The sequence below is a fragment of the Crocodylus porosus genome, unplaced genomic scaffold, assembly GCF_001723895.1.
Source record: "Crocodylus porosus isolate Cpor-Errol unplaced genomic scaffold, CroPor_comp1, whole genome shotgun sequence".
Lineage (NCBI taxonomy): Eukaryota > Metazoa > Chordata > Crocodylia > Crocodylidae > Crocodylus > Crocodylus porosus.
In genome coordinates this window covers 4248522-4263360 of record NW_017728906.1, presented here as the reverse complement: position 1 = coordinate 4263360, position 14839 = coordinate 4248522, and the positions used below count along the sequence as shown (strand labels likewise).

At 43.8% G+C, this 14839-nt stretch overlaps 1 protein-coding gene across 6 annotated transcripts in view; it reads left to right on the top strand.

Annotated features, from left to right (window-relative positions):
- The window catches only part of BBX (BBX, HMG-box containing), a 182074-nt gene that overhangs the window by 64544 nt on the left and 102691 nt on the right, over positions 1–14839 (top strand). The gene's annotated exons all lie outside the window — the stretch shown is intronic.

The window sequence follows — 14839 nt, the reverse complement described above, 5'->3', positions numbered from 1 at the left end:
CCTTGGCAGTGTTTCTTTCTTATCAGGTGCAAGATGCAAGCTGTGCATTTCTAACAATACTCCATTTCTAACATCTGTGCACATCATCTCATCAAAAAGACTGACTTCTCTTCTTCATCCTAGTAAAGGGATATGATGGACCATGGTAGATGCCAAGAGACCCCAGGAGACTCCCAGCGATGCCTGTGTGGTGGATATTGGGCCTTCACTTCACAGGGCATTTGGAATCCCTGGATCCACATTAACTAGGGACTCCAGCCCAGCCATATCTGTTCAAATTCCTCTTTTATAAGTTCTTTGGGGCTATACAGAAAAAATAGCATAGGCCCAGGCTTTATGACTGCTCTTGCCTTTTCTTCTTGTTTCCTGCGGACCTGTGTTGTACACTGCTCCCTTGCTATAGCGCTGAAAGGCATGCTGTGACCTCAAGCATATAACAGAAGACACAATTATGTAAAATGACATTGCAGTGCATAGCAGAGCATTGGATGTATGAAATTAAGGCTTGTGGCAAGCTCATGTTGTCTAAAATTTCGCACCTCGTGGTCCTGACTCGATCAAATCTCTTTTGGGAGTCCAGTGGGAGTTTTAGCTTAATAAGCACTGTGAGGCCAGAACTCCTTGCATACTTTGTTTTAAATGTTTAGTTGGCTTTTCATTTCCTTGATTAAAAGTGTAGGCTATCTTTTCTTGGGGGTGGAGGGCAGAAGGGAAAAACCATGGGAACAATCTGAAGAAAGGCTTCCCTAAAAGATTCCCTCTTTTGTTTGGATTACGATTCAAATTTGAGACCTAATTCCAGAATTACTCTGTGGTGAAACCATTGGTAGAGATCATTTTAGGCTTCACCACTTGAAGATGGAAGAGTTAAACATCTTTACCTGTAGTCTGTTAGACGAATGTATATTTTTGTGCATCCATGTATATACTTCAGTTACAACCCATGCTGGTGTTGATCTAAAATCTGTGTAACTACATACATTGTATGTACCAAGAAAACCAAATCTCATTTAAACTGGCTCATGTATGTTGTTTATTTGTTTTTTTGGGGGGAGGGAGGAGGTTATTTTGTACCATGCTCCAAATAAAATTAAAAAGGTTATTGCTTCCATGGACTATGGAATTCTTATAGGATGGTTCCAAAATAATTGAGGGAAATTAACATTTTTTATTAAATTCAGTAATTTTTTTTTCCATATCTGTGCTACTTGTTTGTATGTTTTATGTTTTAGTAGTGCATGGACTCAAATTACAGTCAAGCCCCCATTGTATGTAGCATAACAAACCAAAAATAAGACAGCCTGTTTCCGAGGAAATTTAAGCCTAAAATTTATGAGGTATTGAATAAAATGGTAATTGTTGTACAAATGAGATCCGTGCAGGTTTTGGCTGTGCTGCTCCAGCAGAAGGATTTTGTGAAAGTAAAGAGTTGTCTGGACAAGGCCAGTTTAAAGAGACTGCAAACAAAAAATTAAATTTGGGAATAGTGGTTACTTTTCCAGCATCTCTAGTCCTTGTCAGGTGTCTAATGAAATCTTTGGCCCCAACCAGAAGCCCATCATAGTGAACCTTCCCAATTTGCATAAGCCAGAACAACACTGTGTTAACCTATTTCAGATCAGTGTTTCTGTGACTATCAGACATGCTGAATCCACTTCTTTTTTTTTAAAAGAATTTACTTATTTGCCAGCCTGACAAATAAAATCCTCTTTGGGATCTGGTCCTGTCTGGTAGTAATGAAAATTGTTTTAGGCCATATTCTATTTTTGCTTTCCACTGTGAGGAGCTGTTCTCAACAAAGGAGAAATTGGTGTAAGTGAGGAGTTGCAATTAACTGAGTAACAACTTTATTCTGACTTGTACATCACTGGAATCCAGCTTGCTCTGTTGCATCTGCTGAGGTAACTGATGTAAAAATGAGTGATACTCTCACTTTATCATGAAAGTTAGCATACCTGTCTTAAGAACAGATCTACTGAATAAGATGCTGTTAGTTGCTTTTCAAATATATTTTGATGGCCGTTAGTTGCTTTTCAAATATATTTTGATGGTGAACTAATGTTTAGAAGTAAGATCTTTACTCCTATAACAACTTAGTGCATTTCAAGTTGTTTTCCCTAAAAGGGAATAAATAAGTACAATAAATAATAAACTGACAATACTAAATTTCAGTAACTAATGTTTAGGGCTTCATTTTGGCACAAGGCAGTCTAAAGACGTGTAGTTAAATTGGTCCATATTCTATTTGGAAACCAACAAACGCTGCTCAAAATTAATAAGTGTGTGTGCATGTGTATGGGCACATGCGTTAAAGTTCAAATGTCCCTTCATACTTGTCTTTGCTGCAGAGCTAATGAGAGAGTAGTGCATTGTTTTTTACAGCATATAAGTGGCATTATGTACAGGAGGGATTGACAGTTCACATTGGAGAATCTTGTACAATAAAGGACACGTAGAAAAAACAAAAAACCCAAACAAAACAAGTTAGCAGAGGACTTGAATTTGCTTCCCTTTCAGAATTAGGGGTACACCGATAGAGATTTTTAGGGCTGATTTTTAAGGAGGCATATCTGCCAGTACTGATCTGATTTCTTTTACCAGCTTGGAGAGCTGTGTGCAACTGGTAAGTCTGGTATGGTTGAAGGGGAGGGGGGAAGGGCAGATCAAGGCCCCTGTGGTGAGGGAGGAGTGGGGCTGGAGTAGGAGCTGGGACAAGCACTGCCCAGCCAGGGCAGGGTGGGCACAAGACAGTTGTGGCTCGTCTGGGGGTATGGAGGAGGAGGGGCAGTTGCCACTGGGGGTATGGGGGGGGGGGTTGTGCCCTCACATCTGCACAGGGTGGGCTGGGGCTGCATGGGGCTCTTCCTGATCTATCCTACCCCACGCAGATCTGGGGGCACACCCCTGCCTCCTCCCATGCCCTCCCAGACAAGTGAAGGGAGCAGTAGCAGGAGCCACCAGACAAGCAGGCAAGCACCGGACCAGAAGCTCCTGGACCAGCAGCATGCAGTGGCAAGAGCCACCCCCAGTGCCCCCCAGATGAGCCACGGATCCATCCTGCACCTGCCCTGCCCTGGCTGGGCAGTGCTTGCCCCAGCCCCACTCCTCCCTCACTGTGGGGACTTTGATCTGCCCCCACACACCTTTTGTCTCCCCCCTCCCTTTCCACCACACCAGACTCACCAGCTGCACTCAGCTCTCCAAGCTGCTGGGCTGTGCTCCTCACTGCCTATGTGCTGCGCTGTGCTGAGGCAGTGCGCACGCACAAACATTTATTGGCCACAACAGACCGATTTCTGATATGATCCATTTTTTTTATATCGGTGCTGATCTGATATCAGACTGGTGTACCTCTATTCAGAATCTCTTATCCTGGACACTAAACTCTGTGTATCTGTGTACTTCTAAGTAACATTGTATGGCCTGAAAGCCACCCCAAGAGGGAACTTGTGGTTTGGGGCTTATAGGAGTAGAAACTTAAGTATGACAGAAGTTGCTTTCTCCAGCTGCCCCCATTTTCTCCCATACCCCACAGTTTAATATACTCTGTGCATGTGTCTTAGGAGGCATGGGGGAAGTTCCAGTGCTTTTGTGCCAGTTTTATGTCCCATTGATGCCTGCATGTAAACCAGTAGTGCTCAAACTTTTTAGACTCAAGGCACCCTTCAGGAAATGCCACCTCTTCACAGTCAGAGAATAGTGACAGCTAAAATATACTAGAGCAGGGGTGGTTGGCCAACAGTGCTGTGTCATTTAGCCCACAGGGCTCCCCACAGATGCAGCGATTTGGCAGTGGGAGAGCAGTAGCACTGCACCCCCCCCCAAATTTCCAGTTCCGTGGGAAGCCCAGGGCGTTGCATGCTGGATCAGGCACTAGATCCATCTGTACTGGACTAGGCAGCTGCAGTGCCAGGCCCCAGGGCCCCATCCTGCACGAGTGGTGGGAGGGGGCAGTACTCAGTTCCTGAGGCCCAGTCCCAGTGCATGGAGCAGGGATGGGGTAGGGCAGTGCTGGGTGCCTTGGCTCCATGTCACTAATCTGGCTTCTGGGGCCAAAAGTTTAATATCATTGCACTAGGGCAATTTTTCTGTTGCAAAGAACTCTGACCACAGCAGGTCAAAATGGTTTTGATGTTGTGAATTCCTATTTGAAGTCTCTGGGCTTATCTTGTGAATTGTGTTTGTGCACTACCATTGCATGGCACCTGTAGCACCCTTGAAAGGATTTTGAGGCGGTTGAGGGTTGAGAATCACTGATGTAGGTTGTGTGTCAGCTTCCATCCTCAACTTCATGAGGTCTGTTGATAGGACAGCTTCAGCTGTCTAGGGGCAACAACTACTGACAGAGTGGCCATATTGTACTCTGGGCCTACTCAGTAGCATCCCTACCCAGAGATACAGTATGAATTTCCAGTTGGAAATACTTTATTGATTATCCCTTCTGGAAGCAGCACTAAGTTCCCTCTTTATACTGTGGTTGCAGAAGTTCAGTCAAATATGCTGTAGCTACTGGGTGACCAGTTTTGTGGTGGCATGATTCTTAAATTGTTCTTAAAGGTGGTGTAGAAAGCAGTGCTGAGAGGAAGAATCGGATGAACTGGGATCTGTAGGGTTTTACGATGTTGTCCCCATGGACAGTTAGGATTCTCAGTCAAATTCCTGTCTCTATTCTGAAGAAGCTACAGGAGAGATTCTGACTTCACAGTATTTGGAGTTTTTTCCTCACCTCTTGTCTTTCAGGTTAGCTTATAAATGGGGAACATCAGGACCATTTAACGATAAGATTCAGTGGCTTTAGTGTTACCAAAGTGTACTTGTTTTGCCAAACATGAACACTAGAGGGCAAGCTGGTACTTCTATGAATAATGCAGTAACTGCAAAATATAGAACCACTGAATTCATAAGCTCTAAAAATAAAATACATGGACACTTAATTAGAGCAAGGATTTCTGTGTATCCGTTTGTTTTAATCAAGTAATAAATAAACAGTTTTCTTGACTCAGGTTCCTGTGAACTGGAAATTAAACACGAACTGGACACGTCAGGGTGGGGGCAGGGGGGAACTTTAATGCTGGATTCTTGCTATAAACATAACATTGGTGTTGGTGGAATTGCAGGCTACACGTAATCTGTTGGAACCAGTAATGCATTCCCATTCTCTGTGAATGCCATCGAGGGGGAGACTAAGTGACATTCCCAAGGTTAAAGAGAACATCAGTGACAGCACAGGGGATTTTGAACCCAAATGTTCCAGGTTAACACCTTTAACCCCAAGGCTGGCTGGCCTTTTGGCTGGCCTGCCTGCCTGTCTTCCTGCCTTCCCAGGACAATCCTGAAACAGGTTCACTGAAATCTGTGTTATGTTTTTAAAATCCTTACAACTGTTAATATTTCAGTGTACTGAAATTTTGATTGCATTTACTATTCTTTGGGAGAATATTGAGGAGGGATTGTGGAACAAATTTGTTTAGATTTTTTAAATGTTATTTAACATATACATGCTGAATTGTAGAGCAGGGATTGGCAGTGTTTTTTGTCAGAATGCCGAAAACACCGGCAACCTCAACTTATAAGATGTTGGTGTGCTAGAGCGGACAGCAGGGAAGCCAAAAGGGGCCTGATCCTTGTTGTGGCAGCGCAGCCCTTGTCCCTTTTCCTGCTATCCGTGTTTGACAGGCAAAATGCCTTCATGTGACATGCTCTGGCACCTGGGCCAGGGGTTGCCTATTCCCGTTGTAGCGTTTGCGTGTACGTGTGCATACTGCTAGGAAGGACTAAGTGGTTACTGATCCCTGCGTCAGTGAATGAGCTAGGGAATTCTGACATCTCTTTTTTCAGCATTGAAGCTTTACCCAGTCCCGTATGTTTCATTTTAGTGAAAAGTACATACAAATACCTACCAGTGCGATTAGGTATTGCTTTTCACTGAAGTAAAGACTGCATACAGCTATAGGGAATGAGGTCCAGGGTATAAGACAATAGTATGGTTGACCTTTTTAGAGATAGTAACTGATACAAATAATCCACAATTTCTGATTTTAATCTTGTTTCTAAAAATACTGTGTGGCAGGTAAATTGTAGTTTGAGTTCATCTGAAGAATTTTCAGCCTATATTATATTAGCTGTCTTCCCATCCCCATTAAAACAATGCTAAGAATTGTTGTGCTCAAAATTGTCCCAGAATCATAAAAATAATTCTTATTTATTATTCGTGTTCTATTCCCCCTCCCCCCAATATTTTGAGAGGGCCTCTGGGGTGTTATAGTGGAGGGTTCATTAGGTAACACTAGTGTAAAGAAAGTATGAAGCTGAAGATACATGCAAGTAGGTTGCTTTCTATGGCATAACTGTCAGCTAGGAATTATTAGTCGTTTATGATGCATTCACCTTTATATGTTCTTTAACACAATGCTGTTAACTTCAGTTTGCCAACTCTCATTGATTTTTTTTTTATGGCAAGTCTCATGATATTTGGTGACTTAAATCCCAGGTGTTAGAGCCCTATTACTTAAATTAAAAAATCAGCTTTCATTAGCAACAGTTCAGTTTTAATTCATAGTTCAGGAGAAAAGCTTGAAAGATGGGGGGGTGCTAAAAAAACGAAGGGTAAAAAATTCATAAGCTAGTATGTTTAAGTAAGCTCTTGTCATCTTTTTTTTAATGCCACTGTCATCTCATTTTGAAAGGCCTGTTGTATGGTATCTGAATGTTTGAGGTTTATAATATTATTATATTGTCTATTAGTCCATAATAGATTATATTATCTACTTGCCCTCTAAAGAGCATCCGCTGAAGTTTGAGGGGGAAGAGAGAGGTTTTTTTTCAATGAGAGCACTTTTACCAAACAAATCTTATTTACTCTGCTTTTTCTTTCTGTGCATGTGCCTGACTAGCTTTTTTTTAGTTTGATGGTTCTTTCCTTGTATGGCGCTAAAAGTAAGGCATGTCTTGTAAGCAGAAAAGCAACATCAACTGTGCACCCATCCAGCTCTCCACTTGGTAAAGCTTAAGTGGAACACAGTGTATAAGAAAACCAAAAGAATGGATGCACACAGATTATTCATGTTGGAAACTTAGAAAGGAATTCAATTCCATTTTTTGACATGCACATTTCTTTCATCAGTGTCTGTTTCATCATTCTTTATTTCCAGTGTAAGTAGTTTCTTCAGCAAAATTAGAGGATACCCAGTCTGTGTGGAGCAGAGGTGATTTAGAAGGCTAAAAACAGTGATGGCTCCCAAAATGAATAAATGAGGGAGTGGGGGGAGAGGAAAGGCAAGGGTTTCATCTTCTTCCCCCCACCCCCCACTTCAAGTTTGAGGAATCACAGTTTACTTGGAACAATAGTGGGTTTATCACAATAGAAAATTGTGATGTTTTACGATGATAGTGACCCTCTTCAAATCTTGGGTTGTGATTGCTTGATTAGAGCTGCTACACTCTTCAGAACTTCTTTTTCAAGTAGGTGACCTCTCCTCAAAGTGTCAAGATCATTTGAATAAGCACTTTAGAAATCACAAAAGGTTTTTAAAGCCTAATTGACATTGCATTTCACCTAGTCTTTTCTGCATTTCTGTCCTCCTGCCTCCTTTTTTGTTCCCCCACACTGGTTTTCCAAACTGCTTTCCATCTTTCTTGCTGTTCAGGCCTTCTTTATTACTTCATCTCTTTTGCGAGAGAAAAGACCAATGTAATTCCTTTGATTAGTTTCTTTGTTGTTCCTTGATTAGCTGATTAGGTGGCACAAGTAATGCAGCAGGGAACCCTGGCTATAGTATTGCTTTAGGGAATTTTAAGCACCTTTCTTTCTCCTCTGCTTCAGCTTTGGGAGCAATGGGACTAGAGTCATGAGTCTCATTCTTCTCTTCCCAGACTTCCTGGCATCTGTGCACATAACTAATTTGAGTGCTTTAATTTCAGCTTCCACTGAAGGCTTAATGCGCCAGGTAAATATTTTTCAATGCTAAATGAAATGGATTTGCTGAACACCTTGAAGAGCCATAGTTGTTCCTAGGTGAGGACATTTTCTGAGTGCTAAGAGAGGAGGAGAGAGTGTTACCACACAATGCAGTATGTGGAGAAAAATTTGAATGGAATCAAACAATCCAATTCAGTCCATCTGTAGAAATTCCATAGTGACAATTAATCTGGCTTGCTCTGGGTTGAAATAAACTTCCATAGGCCTGATACAGAACACATATTGGGTGTTTCCTAAAATGGCTAACACATGTGAGATTACAGTGGAGAACTAAAGAGCCAGCACCTGGTGACTGCTGCAGTTAGGCAAATTGTGCCAGTTCTGAACTTGTCAAAAGGAACTGTTGTGGGGTGGGGTGAGACTGTTAAAAGCTATGTTCCCTATATTCCAGGGCAGGTGAGACTTTTTACCAGTGCAAGTTAGATCAGCTTCAGGGTTGCTCTGATTGATTTCTTACTATCTGTGGGGGCTAAAAGGAGATGGTTCTAGCACGCTGTGCATCATACCTGTACCTCCATCCCTTTACTTCCCAGTCTGTGCTGCTGACATGCATCCATCTCTAGGACTTGAGAGCAGGGTTTTACAGAGTCCTAATGCCAGTTCTGCACTGGCCAGGGAAATCAGAGTATTTGGGTTGGAGCATTTCATATCCTTTTAGTTCCCCTTACATTGCTGGAGTGCTCTCATTGCGCTTGGGACTACCTGTCATTTCAAGCCGGCCATTTTCACTAACCTCTTTTTTTCACTTTATGGAAATGGTAAAGGGAGCGAAGCATCTGTCTACCCTGCTATTCTTGAAAAGCACGTTCCAGGCCTAGTGCCAGGGTTTGTTTTAATCTAGAAATGAAAACTTGTTCTGTGACATAACTAAGCTTATTTTGCGCCAAAGCTGAATTTATTTCTAAGGGTTATATCTTCAGTGTTGTGATTAGAATCTGCAGCATGGCTCATATTAACCCCTTTATCCACAGTCCCTGTGGTAAAACTGGCAGAAGAAGGGTAAGAGCTGAAAATCACTTCATGTCTGCATGTTTTCATTCAACTTCCCTCTCTCACTTTCTTCCCCATCTGGTGCAAAAACATACTGCAGTATCCCTCCTTCCTTCTTCACCCAGTCCTTCCATCCAGCTTCCTGACAGTTCAGCCTCTGTGTATGCACCAGGCAAGCCTTCCACCTGATCGCACTGCCTTATGATCCACTGCATAGACCAGGAGTTCCCAACATTTTTAGACTGAGGGCCAGCAAGCCACAGACTGGAAGTGACTGCAGACCGGCAAGCCATAGACCAGCAGTGATTGGCATACTATGGGTAGGTAGCCAACCTTTTTTGTACTTGGTATAAAAAAGAGTTGGCTGCTGGTCCACAGTCACTTCCGGTCTGATAGCCAGCCCTACTGCGAACTGGCAGCCAACCTTTCATGGCCTGGCTAGCTGAGGTACAAGAAGCTTTAGAATTTGGTACATGTTGCTGGATAATTTTGAAAGTGCATAGTAGATACTATCTTAACATGGCTATAATAATACTAAGTATATGAAAGAAAATATAAACATCATGTTAGCATCCTTGGTAAGCAGAGGTGGTGTTATGGAAAGACCTTGCAAGAATACTTCTATTCTCCTCTACCAGCTCCTCTACTGTTTATTCCCTTGAGAAGGGAAAACATTTGCAGTGTAAATGGGATGCTTAGTCTTACCAGTATGTGAGTAATGGCTTTGTTGTTCCAGCTAGTTTACAGGATGTTTAGAATGGGGTCCATTTTAGTCAAGGAGCAAAAACCAGCCTCAGGTTCAACATCAATAAGAAGAAATAATGTTGAGAGGCATGTGCTGCTTGATCTTCTCCATGTCAGCATGACTTGTGACTCTTCAGCAGCTCAGCGCTCCATACTGCCATGGGGATGAGCTCTAGAACACTGAATTTGAAATGATCTCAATCACAATGTAGAAGCCGCAGAGATTCTTGTCTGTTGGCTTGGTTCGAGCATCCCAGGCAGTAGCTTTTCAGGCTGTTGTCTGTAGGGCTGTTCAGTCTTCAATATTAACAGTGCCCTGTCCAGGCCTTTCCAGAAGAGGTGAGTTTTTAAAAAAATCATGTAAAGTATCTCTTCTTTTTAACTAACATAGATTTCTATGGTAATCACTGTTCACCAGGTACCTAGGAGATGAGGAGAAAGGGCAAATAGATATTTAATAGTATGTACATCCCTAAATCAATAGGGTTACCTTATTTCCAGGATCAAAAAAGAGGACATCTGTGGGGTGGAGGGCAGCGATATGCCTGTGCCGTGCCTCCCCCCAGCCCCCTCCCCCTCCAGTGCTGCTGGTTCCCCTCACTCCTGAAACAGAGCCCCCTGTCCGCCCAGGCCTGCTGTGCACACTAGGGCTGTGTGAAATTTTGCCCGGTGTTTGGTTTCAAAGCTGTTCTGATAAATTTTGTGCTCAAAACAGCCAAATCGAAACAAACAAACAGGTTTGAAACAAAACAAGGGCATTTGAAATGTTTTGAGTTTCAAAGGCAGGCTTACTTGACTTCAGTGCCAGCCCGAGCTGGCAGCACCAGCCTCTTGTCTTCCAGCAGCCAGATAGGGCCCGCAGGGGCTGTGCCGGACTCCTCCTGGGGGTGCAGACGGGCCCCCAGTCTGCCTGCCGGATGACAAGAGGCTGGTGCTGCCACCTGGGACCAGCTCTAGGTGCAACCCACACCCAGCACCAGAAAGATTGTTGCTGCTGCTGGCCCCAGGTGGCAGAACCAGGTTCCTGTGATCTGTCAGGCAGATCGGGGACCTGCACCCCTGGGAATAGTCTGGCACAGCTCCTGCAGCCCACCCTGGGGTGCAGGCAAGCCCCCAGTCTGCCTGCCAGATCTTCCTGGCACTGGGTGTGGAATAGCCTATGGGTGAAACAGTTTCAGTGGAATGGAATGGAATGGAACAGTGTTTTCAAAATGAAACAAAACTCAAAACCAAACACTGTTCCATCAGATCAGAAGCTGAAGCAGAACGGTGCTGTTTCACACAGCTCTAGTGCACATGGCTACTGCCTGCACTCATGCACGCACATTTACTTACTTGTTGGGGCCTGTGTGCAGAGTACATGACCCCTGACAGCCAGTCACCTTGCCTGCCGCTTCCAGCCCCAAGTATCCAAGCTCTTCATGCCTAGAAGAAGTGGAGGCAAATCAAAAACCCAGACATTTGGTCACATTTTAAAAAGCCACCTGGACACGAGGACAGGAGGTCAAAGTTGCCCATCTTCCCCTCACTCTGATCCTTATTGTGGAAGCACAGCCTCAGTCCTTTACCTGGCTGTCTGTCCCAAGGCACACGTGCCAAGCAAAGCACCTTCATGTGCTATGCCGGTGGTTGCCTACCCTGTTCTAGCATGTGGTAGTAGGAATTCTGCTTGCTGTCTTTTCATGTGAAACACCCTGTTTTTTTTTTGGATGGAAGGAGAGGCTGAGTATCAACATTCTTGATTTCCTTTGTTCCAAATAATATGTGCAGCTTCCAACTCTGTAATTTTCTGTTGTGATGATATGAACCAGCAAAGGTGTTCAGGCCACTGAGTATTTGCCCTCTGCAGATCTGAGTTTGTGCCATGTGTTGCTGTCTTATGTTGAGAAATGATATTGATAGTGGCTTCTTTCCAGTACAAATGTTTGTTTTGTTTCTGCTTAGGGGGAAAAAAAGATTCAGCATGTGTTAACTTTTATTGTATTTGTTCATAGAAGCCTATGAATGTCATGGGTTTAAATCATGGGTGCTTAACCCCTAGCCCAGTGGCCAGATCTAGTTCACGTTGCCCTGTTATCTGGCCTGCAGAACTCCCCATGTGTATGGCAATTTGATGTGGGGGGAGGAGGGGTAGTAGCACCACTTCCCTGCAGCTAGATTTCTAGACCATGGGGAATCCTGGGCCCTGCATGTTGGATCAGGTACCCAATCGCAGCATGCAGGGCTAGGCAGGGGTTTTGCTGGGCCCCAGGGCCAAATCCTGGTGTGGGGAGCCAGGAAGGGAGGGATACCACACACCCAGGGCCTAAACCCAGCATGCAGGTACGGGAGGAGGAGGCACTGGGGCCCAATCCCACTGCACAGGGCAGGGTGGGTATTAAGTCCCAGTGCCTGATTCTGGCATGCAGAGCTTTATCCAGTATGTGGACCAGCCCCAGGTCACTCATCTGGCATGTGGGGCCAAAAGGTTGAGTACTGCTGATTTAAATATTATTTGGAAGACTAGAATTCTAAAGGAGACCTGAAGTAGCAAATACCTGGTTTGTCTGTCTCTCCTCTGATACAAGAGTTTAGAGCCTCTAACTTTGAAGGAATTCCTTTGGATTTATATCCAGAGTAAGGGAGAGCTGGATTTGGGTCTTACTATTGCTTGTGCTATTTTTTTCTTGTACTTTTTAGGATAGAAGTATGAACTAGGTAGTCTTTCAGCTAGGTATGGAATGAAAAGATGTAAAGGGCTCTGAGTAAGATGATGATGGAGGCATAATACAGTGTCCTAAGCAAAATGGTGAATTTCCTTTGAAAATGGGGAAAGACCTAGCAAACTGAAGTTTTGTCAACTTGAATGTTCCAAAGCCACAAACTGGGTTCCAGAAATCATGATGCTGGAACTCAGTCTCATGGATTAAAATTAATGGTATGTTCTTGATAGTGTCATATTAATGATACGTGAGGCTTTTAGCCTCTCTGTTTTCAAGCTGTTCTATATTCATGAAGGAACTTTTTTTCAAAGTGAAAGCTGAGATTTTTGTATTCTCTTCACTTCAGAAGCTGGAGCTTCTAGCAAAACATCAGATATTATGAGACTCAATCTAGTCATAAGAGGTAGTAATATTGAAAGCGAGTGGTCATTTTCCAAGTTCCTTAAGATCAGGATGTGATTGTTGAACATTTTTAAGTTTTAAAATATTCAGTTAAAAAAAAATCTAAATATCTGAAAACTGACAGCTTTTTTTATTTGAAAATTAGAGAAATCTAATGTACTGCAACAGAAGAAGGAATGTTCGGACCAGTTTCTGTGTTTTTTGTTTTTGTTTGTTTTTTTTAAGCTGGATCTAATTAATGTAAAAATACATTGTGGATGTTCTCATCAGTTTAAAGCAAGCTTCTTTCAGTTTAGTTGAAGTTGATTAGGGACAGATTTAAGATAAATTACCTTTTTAAACTGAATCAGAATGTCCACATTAGGATTTGAACTGATTTTATTTCGTCTGGGTTAGGGACAATAATGACACACAAACCAGTGTAAGTGATGAGAAACTGGTTCAAATCTGTAATACACCAGAAGTTTAGTGCACATGAACTGTTTTCAAAATGGCCGAAACCAGTTTAAGATAAATCTGGATGGGATGTATCATCAGAGGGCATTTGTACACGTGTTTGCACTGCAGTGCTGGGGGCTTTGAAAAGTGCCCAGTCCTGCGGCACATGCATTTGTATAAACAGCAAAATGCGCATCAGCATTGAGAAAATGGTGGTGGCGTGCTTTTGAACTAAAACGGATCAAAAGTGTTTTAGTTCAAAAGTACAACGCTGCCATTTTCTGCACTTTGTGCGTTTCACCACTTATATAACTGCATGTGACGCAGTAAGTGTCAGCTCGTGTGTGGAACGGACGCAATTAATTGAGTTTTCTCTGACGTGTTGGATCTTTGGCATGTTGCAGCACAACAAGGTATGTATATAGATGCCCAGACTTAACAGATTTAGGTTAAATTGGTTTATCAAGCTTCTGCACCAGATCCCCTCCAGATTTGAGTTAACTCTCAGTCCCCCAGCATCCCAGGATGCTTTACACTTCTCTTGCAAACCCCCTTCTGGTAAAGTCGGTGGGTTAAGCTTGGCCCAGGGTGTCTGCTCCAGCTGAGCAGGGGGGCGTGTTCTAGCCCAGCTTCTGACCTGGATCAGTGTAAGCATGACTGCACTTCCAAAATCACAAGTGAATGTCTGTTCACTTGCTTATTGGTTCAGTCTATTCAGTTTAGACTAACCAGAGAAGATTGCATCGATTCAGTCTCTGGCTTTTTGACTGTCTGTACCTAGCTCTGGTGTGCATGTGCTTGTGTAGACAATGAGTTTCATTTCCTTATAAAGGAGAGTAGCCTAGGTTTCAAAACATATAGCAGCTGTTGGAAAGCTGTTTATTCCCTGAGCTGAATTTTTGCTGTTGCACAACAACGGTATTTGATGTGGATACTGTTAAGAAAACAAAGCAAGCATTTCAAATTGGATGCTTAGCTGACTTGGCCTTGTAGCTGCTGTTTGGTGCATTCTGTTTTTGAGCTTTAGCTGGCTGGAGCATAAACTGTCTTCTGGTGGCATGTTGCAAGATATCCATGCCATGAACTAGCCATCCTCACTCGGGAGCCCTTTGGCTGGTCTCACTTCCCTCCTCTCGATCCCCTGCTCCTAGGAGGTGGTGGCAATGGATGGACAGAGCTGGGGACGAGGCCAGAAGTGCTGGCTTTACCCCCCGCTCCCTGGATGTGGCGGCAGCAGCATGGGGTGCTGGGTGGCGGCACTTTGTCCACGCTTCCCCCCCCCCATATATGAGGAGGGGAGGCAGGCGGACATGGGCTGGGTGGGGGGCGGGGGGAAGCAGGCCCGGGCCCACAGTGGCAGCAGTGGGGGGAGCGCACTGGGCCCAGCCTGGCTCCACAATGGCAGCGGAGATGCGCCCAGCCCCGCAGCAGAGGGAAAAGAGGAGCAGGGCTATCCCTGAGGGGGGCTAGACACAGGCCTCTGTCCCTACCTACACCCCCCTTCCCCCAGTCATTTTTGATGGGTAGTTGGCTAGTAAATTCATAAAGCCACAAGATCAAAAGGTCCTTGAAGCCATAAGAGGGG